Source organism: Saccopteryx leptura, chromosome 7 (genome assembly GCF_036850995.1).
Source record: "Saccopteryx leptura isolate mSacLep1 chromosome 7, mSacLep1_pri_phased_curated, whole genome shotgun sequence".
Classification (NCBI taxonomy): domain Eukaryota; kingdom Metazoa; phylum Chordata; class Mammalia; order Chiroptera; family Emballonuridae; genus Saccopteryx; species Saccopteryx leptura.
The window spans coordinates 82,254,297-82,276,203 of record NC_089509.1 but is presented as its reverse complement, the minus strand read 5'-3'; the positions used below and the strand labels follow the sequence as shown (position 1 = coordinate 82,276,203).

Sequence of the window (21,907 nt, the reverse complement as noted above, 5' to 3'; positions counted from 1 at the left end):
TGAAAAGTGCCGAAGATACACGGGGAAGAACCGAATTGTCTGGCATCAGGGAAAGGACTGGAGTGGCAGCTTTCTCCCAGACAGAAGTGCTGGCAGAGGCCATTGTTCCTTTTCTGAGACATGCCCACATACACACAGAGCCAGTAGGCATACCCCATACCTGTGTCTCCATTAACCTGGATCACACTATTCGCCCCATACTGGTGATTTCCTGAGACTCTGTCCCACCCAATCTCCAAGCCCACTCAAGCTGTTTCCATTGGATTTTCCATATAAACAACCTGCCTTGGCTCATGCTGTGAACTTTCTTAAAATCACTCAAATGTTCAAAAACCCCAAACAAGTAGCATGTGACCTTGGTGTGTACATCTGGCCAAATGGCCCCAGGCTCAGCACTAGAGGTAGCTGATCTTGGGTCACAGCTTAACCTCTCCAAGCCCAGCACAAGTAGCAACCATCTGAAAATCACTCTGTAGCTCACGCTGGGTGGCCCCAGGCAGGGCAAAGGTGACAGCTACCATATTTCCCCATGTATAAGACGAACACTTTTTCCAAAAATTTGGGGTCTAAAAACTGGGTGCATCTTACACAGTGGTTGTGACATTTCAAATGCCACAGATGGAACTGAGGACGAGGCAATATATGAAGACAGTATTTGTCATCAGACACAGATGAGGACAAGCTAATGGATGGAAGTTTTGACAGTGATGAGGAGTTTTATGATGTCTACATCTTGAGTTCAATAACTTTATGTAACACTTTTTTTTTTTCAAATTTTGGACCCCAAAATTAAGGTGCATCTTATACATGGGGAAATATAGTAATTTTGGCCTTCAACTCCAGGTGAGAGAAGGACGGGGTTGCGGAGAGGGAGGCAGAGCCAGCAAACCCAGTGGACAGCTTCAGACCACACCTAAGCACCACCTAACAACCTCCACAAGTGGCACATTCATGGGGCAGACTCACAGGGTACCAGAGCCTGATGAAGCAAACCCTGCTCTGTAAGTTCAACCCCTGCATAGTAAGTACATCTTCCACTGTGGCCAGCTGTTGAAACCAATCAGCCTGCAGTTCAGTCTCTCCCCCTGATATGCCAACAGGAATTGGCTCAACTACAAGAGCAGGTCACACACAGCCCAGCAGGAGAGCACACCTGAATCACTTAGCCCGGGTGAATGGGAGGCTGTGCCACTAGGCCCTATAGAATACCTACTATGTATATAAGGCTACTTGACCAAGAACAGGAGATGTGCAGCTCTACCTACTACACAGGAACAAACACAAGGAGGCAGCCAAAATGAAAACTCAAAGAAACAGGTTCCAAATGAAAGAATATAACAAAACTCAAAAAAACAAAAAAGAAAAAAAAAACTAAAAAAAAATAGAGACAAACAATCTATCAGATGCAGAGTTCAAAACACTGGTTACAAGGATGCTCAATGAACTTTGAGGAAGAGTAAATAAACAGTGAGAACTTCAACAAAGAAATTTTAAAAAACATAAAAAATGGAAACAGAAAACATGAGGAATGCAATAACTGACATGAAGACTACATTACAAGGAATCAACAGTAGAGCAGATGAAGAAGAGGACTGAATCAGTGATTTGGAATATACGGAAGCAAAAACACCCAATCAGAACAGCAAAGAGAAAAAAGAATCCAAAAAAAAATGAGAACAACGTAAGGCGCCTCTGGGACAACTCCAAGCATACCAACATTTGCATCATGGGGGTGCCAGAAGGAGAAGAGAGAGAGCAAGAAATTGAAAACCTGTGTGAAAAAATGATGAAAACTTCCCTACCCGGCAAAGAAAACAAACATGAATCCAAGAAACAAGATGAAATCAAAAAAGGCCCACACCAAGAGATCAAAATTAAAATGCCAAAGGCTAAAGACAAAAAGAGTCTTAAAAACAGAAAGAAAAAAGCAGTTGGTTACCTACAAGGAAGCTCCCATAAGATTGTCAGCTGAATTCAACAAAAACTTTGCAGGTCAGAAAGCATTGGCATGAAATATTCAAAACGATGAAAAGCAAGGACCTACAACCAAGATTACTCTATCCAGCAAAGCTACCGTTTAGTTGAAAGACAAGTAAAGAGCTTCCCAGAGAAAAAAAAGCTAAGAGTTAATCACCACCAAACCAGTATCACAAGAAATGTTAGTGTCTTCTTTAAGAAGAAGAAAAAGATAAAAAATGTGAATAGAATGGCAATAATTACACATTTGTCAACAAGTACTTTAAATGCAAATGCATTAAAAGCTCCAATCAAAAACAGAGAGTGGCTAAATGGATAAGAAACCAAAACCCTTACCCATACTGTCTGTAAGAGATTTACTTCAGAGCAAAAGCACACACATAAAGTAAAAGGATGGAAAAAACAGTTCATGAAAACAGAAATTTAAAAAAAAAAAGAGCCCTTGCCAGTTAGCTCAGTGGCAGAGCGTCAGCCTGGCATGCAGGAGTCCCAGGTTCGATTCCCGGCCAGGGCACATAGGAGAAGCGCCCATCTGTTTCTCCACCCTTCCCCCTCTCCTTCCTCTCTGTCTCTCTCTTTCCCTCCCGCAGCCAAGGCTCCATTGGAGCAAAGTTTGCCTGGGCACTGAGGATGGCTCTGTGGCCTCTGCCTCAGGCGCTAGAATGGCTCTGATTGCTGCAGAGCGACGCCCCAGATGGGCAGAGCATCGCCCCCTGGTGGGCATGCCGGGTGGATCCTGGTCGGGCGCATGTGGGAGTCTGTCTGACTGCTTCCCCGTTTCCAACTTCAGAAAAATACAAAAAAAGAAAAGAAAAGAAAAGCTGGGGTAGCAATACTTAATACCAGACAAAACAGACTTTAAAACAAAGGCTATAACAACAGTCAAAGAAGGACCTAGCAATTCTATAAATATTTCTGGGTATTTATCTGAGGAAGCCCCAAATCACTAAGTGGAAAAAACATATACTGTACATCCATATGTTCATTGCAGCATTATATACAACAGCCAAGAAATGGAAGCAACCTAAGTTTCATTAACAGATCAATGGGTAAAGAAGAAGTGGTGCATATATACAATGGAATATGACTCAGCCATTAAAAAGATTAAATCTTGCCATCTGCAACAACGTGGATGGACCTAGAGTATATTTTGCTGAGTGAACTAAGTCAGACAGAAAAAGACAAATTCCAGATGAATTCAGTTATTAGTGAAATTCAAAAAACACAATAAACAATCGAGCAGACCGAAAACAGACTCATAGATACATTTTGATGGCTGCTAGGTGGGAGAGAGGTTGGAGGATGGGTTAAAAAGGTGAAGGGATTTAGAAGGCCAAATTGGTAGTTACAGAATAGAAATGGGATATAAAGTACAACATAGGGTACATAGTCAATAAAATTGTAAAAACTGTGATGTCAGATGGGTATTAGATTTAGCAGGGTGATCACTTCATAAGTTATATAAATATTTAATCACCAGGTTGTATACCTGAAACTAATACAATATTGTACATCAACAGTAATTTTTGAAAAATAAATAAAACTTTTTTTTTTTTTTTTGTATTTTTCTGAAGCTGGAAACGGGGAGAGACAGTCAGACAGACTCCCGCATGCGCCCGACCAGGATCCACCCGGCACGCCCACCAGGGGTTCGCTCTGCCCACCAGGGGGCGATGCTCTGCCCCTCCGGGGCGTCGCTCTGCCGCAGCCAGAGCCACTCTAGCGCCTGGGGCAGAAGCCAAGGAGCCATCCCCAGCGCCCGGGCCATCTTTGCTCCAGTGGAGCCTTGGCTGCGGGAGGGGAAGAGAGAGACAGAGGGAAGGAGGGGGGGGGTGGAGAAGCAAATGGGCGCTTCTCCTATGTGCCCTGGCCGGGAATAGAACCCGGGTCCCCCACACACCAGGCCGACGCTCTACCGCTGAGCCAACCGGCCAGGGCCTAAATAAAACTTTCTTACCAACCTCCTCTAACCCAGCCTTCACTTAACCAATCACCCAAATGGCCAATGTTTTTAATTCCCTCGTAAAACACTCCAGTGATGCCTGCTGAACTTCAGGGAGGCGGCCCTCCAGCAGCCATGTTTTCTGTCCCCACCTGTGAGATGTGTACCCCAAAATCCAATTGTGATTGTTCCCATACCTGTTTATACCAGCTCTACTTGTTACTGCACCTATATAATTTAATTAAACATTATGTAAAGCACAGGAATGTGAAAGGCAAAAGAAAGAGTGATTTTATCTATGGAAACAATGTTAAATCCTTTTAGAATGATTTGGTAAAGGCCGGTAACTAAAAATATTTGTCAAATTAAGAATGGGTAAAAAATTGGGGAAAATCTTAAAATTCTAGAAGAATTCATTCACATTGCTTCTCAAGGGTCTTTAAGTACTTTCTCCAGTGAAGAAATCAGAATAGGAAAGCACAGGAAAAATGTAATGGGTGCAGCTTAGGCTGGAAAGCCTGCAAAGAAAACTCCAGCAAACAGATGCCAACTCATCGGAAGACCTCAGTCTTACATCAGAAACTGGTGAGTGTACATAAAGATATTTTTACTCATCCTTTTATGACTCTGTTTTAACTGGCTGACACAGTAGATAAAGTGTAGACCTGAAATGCTGAGGTCGCCAGTTCGAAACCATGGGCTTGCCTGGTCAAAGCACATATGACAAGCAACCAATGAACAACTAAAGTGAAGCAACTATGAGTTGATACCTCTCACTACTCCCCCCCCTCTGTAAAATTAATAAATAAAATCTAAAAAAAACAACAAAAAACCCCCACACCATCAATAGATCCAAGAACTGCCTAAAAAAATAACAGCATGCACACACACACACACCAAAAAAAACCCTAAAGATTTTATCTCCATGTTTTGTAAATATATAAAGAAACAGCAGATTGAATTAAAAAGAAATTGAATGAAACAAAGAAAAGCACAAATTAAAGGAATGCCAGGTAAATAAGAAAGAACAAATGTATGGAATTAAAATCACATTAAACACAAACAAGGCAAACCCAACACTCTGAAAACCAGAATCAATGAAATGAAAAACAAACGAGAATAGTAAAGATTTGTTACCAGCTTCTCTGTTTCTTTCTAAGACAGTCTGTGCACACAAGTGTGCATGTATGTAAATAATAATGTAGCAGTAAGTATAAAATTTAGGATAGAAACAGAGATGGGATGGAGACAGAGACAGAAACAGACATAGATATATACTAGATATTCATATATCTATACCTATACAAAATAGAGCTTCAAAGTTCAAAGTACGATACACACAGACAGAAAAAATGACAACAGGAAGTCTGTCACAAATTGGCAGTGTATCTATCACTGGAAAGTGGCATTTCAGTGATTTTTTTCTATGTGCTTTTCCATATTTTCTAGATTCTAATAACCAAATATCACTATAGTAAGTAAATATTTTTGACATTAATAGTTGTTAATACACAATTTACAAGAATGTTATAGATTAAGATGTAATTTCTTAGAATAAAAAAAAATTCTTGCACAGAGCACTCAAGATACAGTTTAAAGGTTAGCCTAAAAAGAATAAATCTGGAAATGTCATAATATATTTTTTAGCATGTTAAATGTGCATATAAAAGATGTTCCATAGTCAGTATAAAATGTTCTACACAAATGTACACTATTAATATTATTGTTGACAGCAGAGGTGATTACAGAAATAAAACTTTCACGTTGCTCTCCTCCATTTTCAATCAATCTGCCCGTGCTGTCCTTTATATTCTAATATTCTAAGGCACAGTTTGTAACTCTTCTCCAGAAAGACCGGTAAATTGGTAATAATATGTCTAGAAAGCCTGGGACAGGCCTTATCGCAGTGATCAATTCAGCTACCAAGCAGGGAGCCCCGCGTTCCCAGGTGTCAGGACTCCGCTAAGCAAGGGGGATCCAAAGACAAAGGAGCAAAGTGACTTCCTCAAGTGGCCTTTGAGGTAGCCACCCTACAAACTGCTGCCAGCATGGAAGGAAAGAGACCACTGTCCTCAGAACAGTGGGCAAGCTCCATTCAGAGTCAGACCAGGAGTGCATCCTTGCTCCCAACCCAAGTCCTAACACAGGCGGGCTACCCCGTCCCCAGCAGGAGTTACCTGACTGGAACTGGCCTCCCTCCCTGAGCCTCACAGGCCCTTGAAAGGCCAGATTAAAATGGTTACCATCTGGGGCAGGCAACAGTGGTTAGTGCGGTCCCGTTTGTCCCTGAGCTGAGAAAGAGGAGTCCTTCTTTGTTAGAGGGAGAGTAAGGGGGAGGAACAGGGAGGTGCTGGCCCTGAACAGCTGCCCCTCCCTCCTCTCAGGGCTCACACACCAGCTCCCACTTCCAGCCTTGACCCTCTCCTCTGCCCCAACCACCCCAGGTAACGAATCCCCAGGAAGTCTCAGCCCGCTGGTGCAAAATTACACCACAATTCCACAGGTACCATTTGTGGGACATGAATTCCATCCAAAACCATATTTGCACAGCATGAAATAGGAATGAGAAAAATAATAGAGCTCCTTCTCAAACAGCAAATCAAGTCAGAGGTTTCTCAAGAGTATTTACAGTAAATAGAAAGCTGGCTAGATGACAGGTCTGATGTGTTGTGGCAATTCACATCTTCCTGTTGCCATGTGCTTTTAAAAAAGCTGGCATGCCACACACACCATATGGTAATCCCTGCGGGAATTCAGAAGGAAAAGCAAGGGAGAACAGCAGAGGAAAGACAACCTCCACAGGTCTCATACCTCAGACTGTTTGCTCAGGTCCAGACTTTGCATCTCAACTTTGGAAGGCTTTGCAACCCAATCAGCTGCCATATTCAGATTAGAACCTTCTCCTGAAGGTAAATTCACCCAGTCATAGCTCATTAGATCTCCATGTGATTCCCTTCTTTGCTTAAACTACTTTGAGGTAGAATTCTATCTCTTGCAAACAAAAAGAAGTCCTGTTTAATACATAAGAGTTTTATGAGAGAGAATGGAATGGAAATAAGGAGAGTTCATGATATGATTTGAATGTTTCATCAGCATTAGTTTAAAGTAACTGAAAGCATCTGTCTCTACACCCGGGCAGGCTAACGTTCATCCTTGGACATCTATTCATCCTGTGACTCCTGACCAATCCCACCTGCACTGACACATTCTTACACAGGGGTAGTCAACCTTTTTATACCTACCTGCCCACTTTTGTATCTCTGTTAGTAGCAAAATTTTCTAACCACCCACCAGTTCCACAGGAATGGTGATTTATAAAGTAGGGAAGTAACTTTACTTTATAAAATTTATAAAGCACAGTTACAGCAAGTTAAAGCATATAATAATAATTACTTACCAAGTACTTTATGTCATATTTTCACTAAGTTTGGCAGAATAAATCTTTATAAAACAACTTACTATAGTTAAATCTATCTTTTTATTTATACTTTGGTTGCTCTGCTACCGCCCACCATGAAAGCTGGAACGCCCACTAGGGGGCGGTAGGGACCAGGTTGCCTACCACTGCTCTTACACATTCAGTTCTCCAGGAAAGCTTGCAGTCAGTCTGTCTCTGCTCCATTTAACTCTGAGTGGGGAACCATAGATCCACCCTTTGGTCCCAAGTTCTTAAGGAGATGCATCACTGGATCACAAGTACTGAGAGTAATCAAAGCCACTAAATAGATTATTAAATTCTGAGGCACCCAAGAGAATTCATAATTCTTCCAAACTAAATGATATGAATTCCTTCCAATGAATTCCAACATTTAAAAAAATATCATTTACTGTAGCAAAATGACATTCTCAAGAGTTTCCAACAACAGACTATATTAATATTTTCAATTAAAGGGAACATATAACTCCTATACCTCCATTAAGGTGGGTTCTTTAAACACAGATTGGTTTAATCACAGTTGTTTATACTCACTGCTGTAAGAAATTCACAAGCCAAGACAAAGTAAATGTACAGCTTTGTGAATTTAGCTCTATTGTAGCTACCTTTTATGCAAATCAAGGCTGCAGTGTATTGCCTGCTTCCTCCTCTCAAGCACAATGTGCTTAGATTCTGTGAGGACCTCCCCCCAGCTTTTTTTCTCAATGAACTCAGGCCATGGAGAGATGCAAACAGTTGTTTGCTCCTCAAACTGCTGTCATCATTTGTTTACAAGCCTCTCCCACCAACCTCAGCAGGTTGGATGACTTGATGACTAGTCTAGTGCAGTGTCTGGCAGACATTCTATAAACATTAATTCCATGGATTTAATTAACTCCACTTGTCAGAATGTTACCAGAATATCTGGTTTGTGACCTTTGCGTCACTGTTTGGTTTCAAGCATCTTGGAAAGTACTGAAGAGGAGCCTTAGAAACTTGGTGTCTGCCCGCCCTTCAAAAACAAAGGGTCCAGAAACTTCCTTGCGCACAAGTTTTTCAACCTCTGTAGCATTAATCCTGCAGCCCTGACTACAACTATCTGCCGCAGAGGCTGGCGCTTGACTTTAAGTGTCAGCTCTAGACTGGACAGGAGAGAGACCATTGACCTTCAAGGTGCCCAGGCACGAGAGACCACAGGATAGATAAGTGTACTGAATAGTGATGGAGCAACTTGATAACATACTTTCTCAGGGTATTTTAATGCAGCTTGCATAGAGAAAGCCATCATATAGTGGAAAGAGAAAAAAAAATAAGAAAAACTAAAATGTAAAACTTTAAAGAAGCCAAGAATAACCGAAGGTTGTGAGGACTCTAGGAAAAAGGAAGAAGAGAAAGAGAATACGCCTGACTTGTGGTGGCGCAGTGGATCAAGTGTTGACCTGGATGCCTGAGGTCACCAGTTCGAAACCCCCAGCTTGCCTAGTTAAGGCACATATGGCAGTTGATGTCTCTTGCTCCCTCTTTCTCTTTCTCTCTCTCCTATATAAAATAAATAAATAAAAATCCAAACCAAAAAATATTTTTTTAAAAAGAGAACGAGAGTAGAAGGAAAAGACACAGTGAGAAGCTGAAATAAGTTATCAGGAAAGTACTGCAGCTATTGCTATGTGATCTGAAATTTCCTTTATAATACATTATAAAGAGTTCATTTATCCGAAGGCCACATTAAGAGACTACTGTAAGTTTTTCAACTATCTTTACCTCTAATAAAGAACAAAGGTTTTCACTTACCCGAATGGACATTAAATATGGGCTTGTCTTGTTGAAATCTGAAATGTTCAAGACTTGTGAATTAGCTACAAATGCTTCAGGGGCACCCCACCCCTCCATGAAGGGGTGCAGCCTACCATGTTCACAAGGCTGGACTCAGGAACAGGGCCACAGGCTGGATGCTGGACTCAGGCACAGTTTATTTGGACTATTTTGGTAGTCCAATGCCAACTCTAAGTTGAAATGAATCCTGCCTCTATAACGGCATATTTGCCTCAGGTGAACAGCTTAAGCAAAAAGAAAAAGAAAGTCTAAAAGGGAAGAGACATAAACTGTTAAACTCACAAAATGGATTGTAGGTGTATTTATATGCCCTCTTCCAAATAAACACTTGTTTTTAACAACTAGGCATAGGAAGTTGGTGGGAAACCTACAACCCTCACCTTCCTCTAATTACTACTGGGCTATATTAGTTGGGCTTACAGGAAAGTAAAGTGGCTTGAACAAGAGGCATATTTATGTCTTAATATTTCATGGTCCAGTGGTAACCAGCCCAGGCAGGAAGAGCGTGCATTCCTACTTCCAGATGACTGCTTCAAGTTTCACCATCTCCCAGTCACCAGGAAGGAGGAAAAGGAAATGGAGGCCATGCCCTCCCCCACTGGCTAGACTTTATCAGATGATCCAGCCCAGCTTCAAGGGCAGCAAAGAACTAATTTCTACAGTAGCAGCTGAAGGGCAATTGAGTGGAATTATGCTGTCATAGATCATTTTGGGGTCTCCAGACCTCTGCAGCTCCCAGCACCTGAGGGAACTTGTGGGAGGCAGTTCTGCACAATATGAATGAGCTTAACAAGAAATGCAACTCAGCCCTGGCCGGTTGGCTCAGTGGTAGAGCGTCAGCCTGGCGTGCAGGGGTCCCGGGTTCGATTCCTGGCCAGGGCACACAGGAGAAGCGCCCATCTGCTTCTCCACCCCTCCCCCTCTCCTTCCTCTCTGTCTCTCTCTCCCCCTCCTGCAGCGAGGCTCCATTGGAGCAAAGATGGCCCGGGCGCTGGGGATGGCTCCTTGGCCTCTGCCCCAGGCGCTAGAGTGGCTCTGGTTGCGACAGAGCGACGCCCCGGAGGGGCAGAGCATAGCCCCCTGGTGGGCAGAGCGTCTCCCCTGGTGGGCGTGCCGGGTGGATCCCCGTCGGGCGCATGCGGAAGTCTGTCTGACTGTCTCTCCCCGTTTTCAGCTTCGGAAAAATACAAAAAAAAAAAAAAAAAAAGAAAGAAATGCAACTCGCTGCTTAAGTAACATTAATAAGAAATCCACTATGACATCACTACATAAAAGAAGACCAAAAAAAAAAAAAGAAAAAAAAGAGTCAGGGCTCTAAAAAATAATTAGGTAAACAAAAACAAAACAAAATAAAAACAAAAGCTAAATGACCGAGAATAAACCATATCCTTGCTTCTAGTCTTCTTCAATCAGCTTAATTAGAGCTTTCTGAATAACATGGGAAAAGTAACTATCCCTTCTCTACTCTGAAAAACACCCAAACAGATCATTGTAACAAGTCACTGAGTAAAGGATAAAATCTTTATGACCCTGCTAGCACTCCTCTAACAAACACCTCAGACCCTGTGGCTTTCCGCAACAGAAACCGTCTCCCAGTGCTGGAGGCGAGGAGCCCGCCATCAAGGTGCCAGCAGGTCTGCTCCGTCTGAGGGCTGTGAGGGAGGATCTGCTCCGGGTCTCTCTGCTTGGCTTGTCCGACAGCCATCTTCTCACGTTGAAACTTCCCCTTTTTATAAGACATCAGTTACAGTGGATTATATTGGATTGTTTGAACTTGATCACCTCTGTAAAGGCTCTCTCTCTCCAAACAAACCCACATCCTGAGGTACTTGGGGTTAGGGCTTCAACTTATATATTTTGGGGTGGGCACAATTCAACCCATAACACAAACTTAGAAGCCCTTTAAATCTGACACCAAAGACTGCATACTCACTGTGGTCACTATATCCTTTTTAACGCTTTTCATTGGAAAACACGACAGATACAGAAAATGCATGAGACACAAATACACAATATAACAAATAATTATAATGTGAACACAGTGTAACTGCCATTCGAATGAAAAAGACAAAGTACTGTCAGTAGCCAGGAGCCCCTGTGCCCTTTCCAGGTCACAAATCCCTCAGGAGCTACGGCCATCAGTCCCATAGGGAAATGACTTCCTCCTTTCCTTCCGTTTTACCACTTCTGGCTACATCCCAAAAGAATATATTGATAGTTTGGTTTTACCTGTTTTTGAACTGCATGTAAGTAGAATAGTATTGTAATATATTACTTGGGGTCTTCTATCCCTCAACATGTTGGCAAAATTTCTCCATATACTTACATTGTTTTAATGGTTACAAGACTATTTCATTAATCAAAATCTAATTTTGCTGGTAAAACCATATTTTCTCTGATATTTACTATTCTATTTTTAAAAGATTCCTGTATCCTTTAATGTTTACAACAAGTCACATCAGCACATAAAACTACTCTGACTAAAACTTACTTTTATAGTTTTTTTCTTACAAAAAAGATATTTTGCTTCAAGTTTCTGTCCACATAGACAGATTATAATAAAAGCAATTTCTTCAGTGTTGCCTCCACAGACATTTCCCAGAAAAACTGAACAAGAAATGGTATTCACAGCAAAGTGTATTTACCCATTGACCTGATATGTTTCAAGCAACGCTAAAATATTCTAGGTTGAATTGGACCACAGGCCATTTCTCACGAATTGTGTGAACCACCAGGTAAAGGCAAAAGAAGGCAAGATTTAGTGGTTTGAGGGGATGGTCATTTGTCAAAGTCTGAGTTGACAGGCTTCACTGATGAACACAAGACCTTAAAGGAAGGAGGACAATATAACGTACAGCAGGGGTCGAGAAACTTTTTGGCTGAGAGAGTCATGAACGCCACATATTTTAAAATGTAATTCTGTGAGAGCCATACAACAACCCGTGTATGTTATGTATTATCCAATAAAAATTTGGTGTTGTCCCAGAGGACAGCTGTGATTGGCTCCAGCCACCCGCAGCCATGAACATGAGTGGTAGGAAATGAATGGGTTGTAATACATGAGAATGTTTTATATTTTTAACATTATTTTTTTTATTAAAGATTTGTCTGCGAGCCAGAGGCAGCCATCAAAAGAGCCACATCTGGCTCGCGAGCCATAGGTTTCCAACCCCTGACATACAGGGATATACTGATCTTGGAGGCTTGCATAATTTTTTTTTTTTTTTCTTTTCTTTTTTCATTTTTCTGAAGCTTGGAAACAGGGAGAGACAGTCAGACAGACTCCCGCATGCGCCCGACCGGGATCCACCCGGGACGCCCACCAGGAGCGACGCTCTGCCCACCAGGGGGTGATGCTCTGCCCATCCTGGGCGTCGCCATGTTGCGACCAGAGCCACTCTAGCGCCTGAGGCAGAGGCCACAGAGCCATCCCCAGCGCCCGGGCCATCTTTGCTCCAATGGAGCCTTGGCTGCGGGAGGGGAAGAGAGAGACAGAGAGGAAAGCGCGGCGGAGGGGTGGAGAAGCAAATGGGCGCTTCTCCTGTGTGCCCTGGCCGGGAATCGAACCCGGGTCCTCCGCACACTAGGCCGACGCTCTACCACTGAGCCAACCGGCCAGGGCGGCTTGCATAATTTTTGTTGGGTTTTCAAAGCTCAAAGATTTGCTCCTTTGTCAATTCTATTTGAGATATGTTTAACTGAACAGTCTCAGTACACTGACCTTGTCTACTTGCTCACCTTCCAGAATTACATTTCAGTCTGCAATCTCAGGTGGAATCTGACTCTAATTTGATGAACTCATCTACTGGTTAATGCCCTGGCCATGCAGGCATAGACTGATCTTACCCTTTTTGATTGATATATCAGAAACTTAGATCCTCCTAGACTTCATTTCCTGGTGCTGATAATCAGTTTTATTTTCTAATTCTAACTTAAATTCAAGTCCTAACAGTGATGTGACTCTCCTACTAAGTGAATCCCAATTAGAAAGTTGTTTTTGTCTATTATTCTAGAGGTATCTCTATAAAGTAGAAATGAACTAAATAAAAAGGGAAACTAAAAGACTACTACAAACCTGAAATTTTCATTGAAAGTTCTTTAAAGAATAAAGTAGAGCCCTCGCTGGTTGTCTCAGTGGTAGAGCGACAGCCTGGCATGTGAAAGTTCTGGGTTTGATTCCCAGTCAGGGCACTCAGGAGAAGTGACCATCTCCTTCTCCACCCCTTTTCCTTCCCCTTGTCTGTCTGTCTCTGTCTTTCTCTCTCTCTCTCTTTCACCTCCTGTAGCCATGGCTCGAATGGTTCAAGCAAGTTGGCCCTGGGCACTGAGGATGGCTCCATGGCCTTGCCTCAGGTGCTAAAATAGCTCAGTTGCTGAGCAACGGAGCAGTGGCCCCAGATGGGCAGAGCATCACCCTCATAGGGGGCCTACCGGGTAGATCCTGGTCAGTGCACATGCAGAGCCTGTCTATCTGCCTCCCTGCCCCTGCTTCTCATTTAATAATAAAATTAAAATATGTAAATAATACAATAGCTTCTCCTATTGAAGAGGTTCAAAACAGGCCTTCCCAAGATGTTCCACTTCAGTGTGCGAACTATTTTGAGCTGAAGGCAATCAAGACCCCATGGACCCATGAGAAACTTTTACCTTTTCCTTAAAGAATTTAAATTTGGAGCTTTACCCATAATAAGAGTCATTATCAGAAATAAATTTTTGACCTATTTATAAGGCAGGGCAAAGTACTAATTACTGAACATCTGCTCTTTTTACCATCCTTCAAATGACCTTCCTTCCCTCCTAAGCCCCAAGGTGCCTCACCTCATCCTCAGCTCAGAATGTTCTAAATGCCTCATTTTCTCTCTCTGACTTCCTCTTGTATGTGGGGTTCCCATATGTACAAATTAAATTCTGTTACAGTCTCATTAATCTATCTCATATCGATTTAATTAGACCAGCTACACAAACCTAGATGGGTAGAAGAAAATTTCTTCCTCCGTAACACTATCAAATTTAATTTTATTAATATTTTTATTAATTATTATTCATATTTCTATAAATATTATTAGTAATAAGGGGAAAGACACCCTTATTTCTAACACTAAGAAATAACCACTATTAACATTTTGGCATATAGCCTTCTAGAATTTTTCTATTTATAACTGAACAGGCAAATAGACACAAAAATGAGATCATGATACAATTTATACTATTTAGTGACTAGTTTTATTGCATTAAAATATATTGTAGAGATCATCTTCTGGCAATAAATTTTTCTTTGCACAATCACTTTTCATGGCAAAACAGAATTCTGTTTTAAGAATGTACTATAATTTATCAGACATTTATTTAAAATCTTTTCCATGAAGGTGTATGTCTGACCAATTAGAACATCCAATTCTTATCTGCTGCCTTGGTAACTTGTTACATATTAAAATCAAATACAGTCAACTGTAAGAAGGTGCTAAATAAACCTTAGCTACACCCAAGAAGATTAATGACTGAGAAGAGCTTCTCATAAGATCAATAAGGATTTTAAATCTTTCATGACTTATTGCTGGCATGTAAGCAAGACAGTCCTAAACACTCAAATTTATGACTTGGATAAAACCTATGTATTTGTCTTTTCCCAGTAAAAAGTCCATTGCTTCCAAAGGCAACTGGGAATTTCAACAAAATTCAAATGGTCCTGTGATCTGCATCACAAACGACCATGTAAACATAGCTGCTGAATGTGTTCAGAAAGAGCCAAAGAAATGGAGTACCTCAAGCACCAGAAAAATAAAAGTTTCACAATGAAAACAACTTAGGAGACATACACACCCCATTTTATTAGAAAGAAATACAATAACTCTTATAGCCAAGGGCAGGGCAGGAAGTTAAGTGAAAAGAAATAGATACAATTTTTCAGACACTTGTAGGAGACCTTAGAAGACCCAAAAATTTCAAGCTGAATCACGCACTCTAGGACACAGTAAGACTGGTAGTCACCACATAGCAGAAGGTGGCTTCTATTTACTGTGAAAATTCTATTCCAGATGATAATTAGAAACATACAAATGCTTGGATTCAATATGCTTCTTTATATGTGCGTAGTGTTCCCCACACTACACTTATATTCACATTTCTGCAGTACTATTCAGTTTTAAGTCATCTAAATCAGTGGTCCCCAACCTTTTTTGGGCCTCGGACTGGTTTAATGTCAGAAAATGTTTTCATATTTTTTCAAATGCCTTTAGGGTGGGACGGATAAATGTATCACGTGACAGAGACAAGCGTCAAGAGTGAGTCTTAGACGGATGTAACAGAGGGAATCTGGTCATTTTTTTTTTTAAATAAAACATCATTCAGACTAATTATAAATAAAACAGAAATAATGTAAGTTATTTATTCTTTCTCTGCGGACCGGTACCAAATGGCCCACGGACCGATACTGGTCCATGGCCCGGGCGTTGGGGTCCACTGATCTAAATATAGTATCTGATAACTTTCTTTAAATGTTAAACATGATAATAAATTACTTTTAAACTTAGAGGCACAATTAGTACTCCCTCATTTGGAAGAGAATATGAATTGAAAATTCCATGAAGTTTTAAGGAGCTTTATTTAATTATGCTTTCTTTTAATAAGCCTCTGCAATCTCACTTCCAGGTATAAATTTTGCTTAAAGCTCTCCTCTCCACGGTTGCCAGTGACTTCCTTCATACCATATGCAATACTTCTCATTCTTAACTCTCTTTTCCTAGCATTTCTCCCTGTAGATATCACTCTTTCTTAACATTCTCTGTTCTACAGCTTTCATGACAATATACCATCTTGAGTCACCTTTCCCTTTTTCTTTCCTTATTTGGTGAATTCAGATATTACCCAGAACCTAATGTGAGATGAGCACAGCACTAGGTCCTATGATAAAGGAGGCATGCCCTGTCCTTGAGGAGAAAGATGCAGGAAACTATTTCAGCCCAGGCTGACAGAAGAGGACCAGGGAGAGATATTTAAGTTGTAAATCAGAACTGAGTACTTATGATCAAAGAAGGCTTCTTGGAGGATGTGGTGCTGTTCAACCAGGTTTGCATCAGACACATTTTATTCCCTAAAGTAGCCCTCAGGCCCTCATCTGCCCAGAAATCCTTCTAGATTCTCCCTAGGCAGCTCTCTGGTCTACTTCTATGACAACTATTTCTTCCTTTCTCCACTGTCCTCAAAATTTCCAGACAGCCTCCATCTGTCTCACTCCCAGACAATGACCTAATTAACCTTCAACTTCAGAGCAAACAGAAATATAGTCCATTAACAGAAAAGTCTTACTATAAAAAATGAAACCCGAAGTACAGAGGATGATGCAAAAGCGCTGTTTTACTATTCCCTAACCCCCCTCTCCTAACACGAATACTCTGAGAGGTACAGGGAAGCCCTTTCTCTCCTCTGCTTCCCAGTGATTCCTTATATCTTACTCCTTCACCAGAGCCCTCAGCTGCCTCTCATCTTCCTCTGCTGCTGCCCAAAGTCTCCACCATTTGGTTCCGCTGCATTTTCCTTCAGTGGGACAGGTGGAGGACAGAATGGCAGTGAAGGGGACGATACCGCCTCTTCAGAGAATCAGGAGGAAAGGACTCCCATATCCAGCACGAGACTGAAGTGTCTTGGCAAAACTCTAGAACCCAGAAATATCTCCAAATCTCCATTTCACTTTATCAAAACTACTTCCATTAACCTGGCTTGGTTCCAAGCCCCAGAAAGTTGGACATGGTGAGAATGAAGGGAAGAAAGTCCATTTCTTCCCACCAATTTTTATGTTTTCCTCTCCTGCTTTCCAGGAATCAAAATTAGATAAGCTGGAAGCTAACAATTGCTTTTAGAAAGCATGAAAAATGCATTTCATATGTAAATAATGGTTCTTCTCCAGAAACACAGTTTTGTTCAAATTCTGCTTATTTGTAGAACTATGTGGGTTACAGGCAATAATTCTATACTACACCTGGAAGAGGTTTTGGAATCAAATTAATGGAAGTTGTGGCTTAGCAATCAAAAGTCAGAAATGTTAAATATAACTTCCCTATAACCTGCAGGTACTGAAACCGTCAAGTTCAGTCATTCACCTGGCAAATATGTATAGATATTAAGCATCTATCATGGAGCAGAAAATGCACTGGGTACACAGTATAATGAAATAGATATGCCTACTGCTTAAAGACTATTGAGGAGACATAATAAACAAGTAAATATGTGGCAAGGTACCAAAGAATTGAAAAATTAATATTGATGTTTTTGTTGTAAAGTGCCAAAAGCTACAAAATTAATATTAATATTTTAGGAAGTTTAAAGAACATTTTATTAATTTGGACTACGCATGCAGAAAGATTTTGTTTCTTTTTTTTTTTTTTTTTTTTTTTTGTATTTTTCTTAAGCTGGAAATGAGGAGGCAGTCAGACAGACCCCCGCATGCGCCCGACCGGGATCCACCTAGCATGCCCACCAGGGGGCGATGCTCTGCCTATCCTAGGCGTCACTCTGTCACAACCAGAGCCATTCTAGCGCCTGAGGCAGAGGCCACAGAGCCACCCTCAGCGCCCGGGTCAACTCTGCTCCAATGGAGCCTTGGCTGCGGGAGGGGAAGAGAGCAGAAAGATTTTGTAAGTGTGATTTCTATGCTTGTGTGATTAGCATCAAAACTAAGATGGCCGATGGCATTGTGTTGTATATGCAGAAGAGGAAGGAGACTTGGATTCCCTGACTTTCCCCCATACCTATGGGGGAAGGGTGAATAGCTAGCCAGGTACAGGAAGAAAAAGATTAAATTCTTTTCTTATACTGATGAACCATTTACAGGTATCTGTCCCTATGGAAACTACCCCTCCCCTCCTGAAAGCATGTACTTAATGTATGTATCTCTAAACAAAAGGTATAAACTTATGCCGTGATGTCAGGTTTTCTCCTCTCCCATGTATAATTAGGAGTATACAAACAGCCCCTGAACTATTTTGGGGGTCTGCACAATTTGGGTCTGTTGCCCTGTGTCAGCCATATGTGGCCAGCATATTTAATAAATTTCCTCCTTTAATAAAACTTTTCAAAAACTTATTTGGACTAGGTGCCTCTACGAACACCCGCAGAATTGTGGATTTAGTTACTTTACAACATTTTCAAGTCAGGTTGCTTGTCCTCTCCTTTCTGTAGGGAGTGAAAGGAAAGGAATGTGAAAGTTTCCTAGCTTGCAGAGACATACTGTGTAGGAAACCCTTTCTACCAGGAAGCTTAGGGCATTTTATAATTTGGGCTAGGCATACAGAGAGATCTTGTGAATATGATTTTATACTTGTGTGATTTGCACCAACTCAGGATAGACAACAGCATTGTATGGTAAAGAGATTTTGTGCTGGGAGACTTAGATTCCCCCTCTCCCACCTCTGTGAGAAACAGGGTAAACACCTAGCCAGGTGTGGGGAGGGGAGGAGAGATAAGGCAAACCACTTTCTCTTTCTTTCTTCTTTAATGGGCCATTTGCAGGCTCTTAATCCCCTGGAGCCATGTAAATTCTCCCTCCCCTCCTGAAAAAACGTATGATTGATGTATATACCTCTAAACAAAAGAATGGCAAATAAACACTAGAAAATTTGGGAATATCTTTTAATATGTAGAACATTTTCCCTATATTGTTACTTTGTAAGTTTTAATATTTAGAAATGTTTTTTATAAATCCTATAGACAAGTGTTATAAGCTTGCTAATGAATTGTGTCATCACTCCCCCTCCCCCTTTGCCCACGAACCTGTGTGTGTATATAACCGGCCTCAGGGCTGTGTGCCCCTTGATTTGGGTCAGCTTTTGCCCCGTGTTAGCCATATGCAGCCAGCATATTAAATTTCCTCCTTTTAATAAAACTCCTTAAAATTCATCTGGACTTGGTGTCTGTCTCTACATAAACCTGGTGAAACGGTTTATAACAAATAGAGCATAACAAATGGTAATAGATGTTTGTATAACACCCTGCAACAAAATTATACTCCTTAGCAGGATGAAGGAGTTACCAAGAAAACATGGTAGAAAATTGCAACAAATTGTTGGTCTAGTGTGGTAAGGTACTTGTAAAGCCAGCAGCCACGGCCAGGGCTACCATCACAGCAGCCCGGCTCATACAGGTTCACATTGGATTCGGACAGTCGGTAAAGAAACAGCGGAGCCAAAAACTGATGGGCCATAGTCTTTAATTCTAGCTTGCACCCGGCGGGCAAGTAAAAACACACACTGGGCTCCAAAACCCAATCACATTCAGTGCTCACAAAGCTACTGACTTATCCGAGTTTCCTAGAATCAAAGGTTTCTAGCTCACCAGACTTATTCTCCTCAGTTCCCCATCTCCTTCCTTATCCCAGATACAAACTCTACACAAACTGGCATCTCACTCAGCACTCCGCCATCTTGGCTGCTTCTCCTGGCCTCCTCCACGTGGCCTTTCTCTGCTCTCCTCTGCTCTCTCTTCTAATGATAATCTCAGGAACCAAGAGCCCAAACTCTGTTCTGCCCCCATTTTATATTGTAGCTTCACAACCTCTAATCCAATATACAAAATAGGGAAGTCTCTAGTAGAGTCACTTCTCTGAGGCATGATTGGATTGTACCGCCCCACATCAAAAAGGGTGGGAAAGGCTTAATCCCAAAACCAAGCCCCAGGCTACAAGGATTCTCAACACACATTAATATCACCTGGGTGACGGCCTCCTCGTGGGCAGCGTAATCTTTAACAAAGTGAGCATAATACATTTTATCTGCCCAACAGTACTGTAAAGCCAGTAGCCACGGCCACCATCACAGCCGCCTGGCCCGTGCAGGTTTGCATTTGATTTGGACAGACTGTAATGAAACAACGGAGCCAAGAACTGGTGGGCTATCATCTTTATTCTAGCTTGCACCTGGTGGGCAAGAAATACACACAGTGGGAAAACACTTCCTTTTCCATTCAGGGCTCCCAAAGCCACTGACTTATCCAAGTTTCCTAGAATCAAAGGTTTCTACCTCACCAGCCTTATTCACCTTTGTTCCCCATCTCCTTCTCCCTGCACAAACTAGCTTCTTCCTTCAGCACTCCACCATCTTGGCTGCTTCTCTTCTCCTCCATATGGCCTTTCTCTGCTCTCCTAATACTAATCTCAGGATCTGAGAGAGAGCAAGCTCCCGGTCTGCCTGGGTTTTTTTGTTTTTGTTTTTTGTTTTTTTGTTTTTTTTTTTTACAGAGACAGAGAGAGGGATAGATAGGGACAGACAGACCAGAATGGAGAGAGATGAGAAGCATCAATCATCAGTTTTTCATTGCGCGTTGCAACACCTTAGTTGTTCATTGATTGCTTTCTCATACGTGCCTTGACTGTGGGCCTTCAGCAGACTGAGTAACCCCTTGCTCGAGCCAGCGACCTTGGGTCCAAGCTGGTGAGCTTTCGCTCCAACCAAATGAGCCCGTGCTCAAGCTGGCAATCTCGGTGTCTCAAACCTGGGTCCTCCACATCCCAGTCCGATGCTCTATCTACTGCGCCACCAGTCTGCCCCATTTTATAGTGTAGAAATCAAAACCTTTAATCCAATATACAAACAAAGAAGTCTCTGATACAAAGTCACTTAGGGTGGGAAAGGCTTAGTCTTAAAACTAAGCGTTAGGGTATAATGACCCTGCCTGCTTAGAGCCTGTCCCCCACACCCAATGCAAACTATAAGCGAGCAAACCTATATATCATATTTACAAACTTATTTGACCAACTGGTACCAAAGAATGGAAAAATTGATATTAATATTTTAGGAGGAAAAGTCAGGTTTTTGCCTCCTCCTTTCTGTAGAGAATGAAGGGAGAGAATGTGGGCATTTCCTGAACATACTATGTACTGAGATAAGAAACCCCTTTTTACTAAGAGGCTTAAAAAGGCATTTTTTTTTTAATTTAGGCCAAGCATTCAGAGAGATTTTGTAAATATGATTTTTATACTTGTGTGTGATTTACACGAACTCAGGATGGACAGACAGCACTGTATTGTAAATGGAAAGGTTTTGTACTAGGTTTTGAATGAAAGTAGAAAGGAGACTTGGACCCCCTCCCCTCCCCACCTGTGAGGAAGGCGGTAAACAACTAGCCAGGTGGGGGGAGGAAGAAAAATTAAGCAGCCTTTCCCGTTTTTCCCTTTTCTTTCTCCTTAATGGGCGATTCACAGACGCTTAATCCTCTGGCATCATGTAAGCCCCTCCCATCCTGAAAATGTGTGATAGATGTATGTATTGCAGATGGACACTAAAAGATTTAGGAATGTCTTTTAATATGTAAAACAACATTTTTTGCTATTGTGTTACCTTATAAGTTTTAATATGTGAGTATTTTTTATAAATCCTATAGACAAATGTTAATGATTGTCATGCTCCCCTCCTCCTCCTTTTTTTGCCAACCTGTGTGTGACAAGTGTATATATAACCAGCCTCAGAGCTATACTGGGGACTGCACGATTTGGGTCAGCTATACCCTGTTTGTCATGCAGCCAGATTATTAATAAATCTCCTTTTAATAAAACTCCTTAAAAATTCATTTGGACTTGGTGTCTCTAAGTAAACCCGGCAGAACAGTATTTTACAACACTGGGACAGTGGTCGGCAAACCTTGGCCAGCGAGCCACATGCTCCCTCAGCTCCTGAATGAGTCACGCTGGCCTCCCAGGCGCTGCTCTCTGAGGTGCACCTCACCCACACTGCGTGTTCTGCTGCACATCTCCA

The 21,907-nt window shown here is 41.7% G+C and overlaps 1 protein-coding gene and 1 non-coding gene across 4 annotated transcripts in view; both read right to left on the bottom strand.

Moving 5' to 3' along the window:
- Positions 1–21,907, bottom strand: part of HECW2 (HECT, C2 and WW domain containing E3 ubiquitin protein ligase 2) — a 424,054-nt gene that overhangs the window by 357,157 nt on the left and 44,990 nt on the right. The gene's annotated exons all lie outside the window — the stretch shown is intronic.
- TRNAT-AGU (transfer RNA threonine (anticodon AGU)) lies at positions 12,714–12,789 on the bottom strand. The gene has a single exon. It is a non-coding gene; the product is annotated as a tRNA-Thr (tRNA).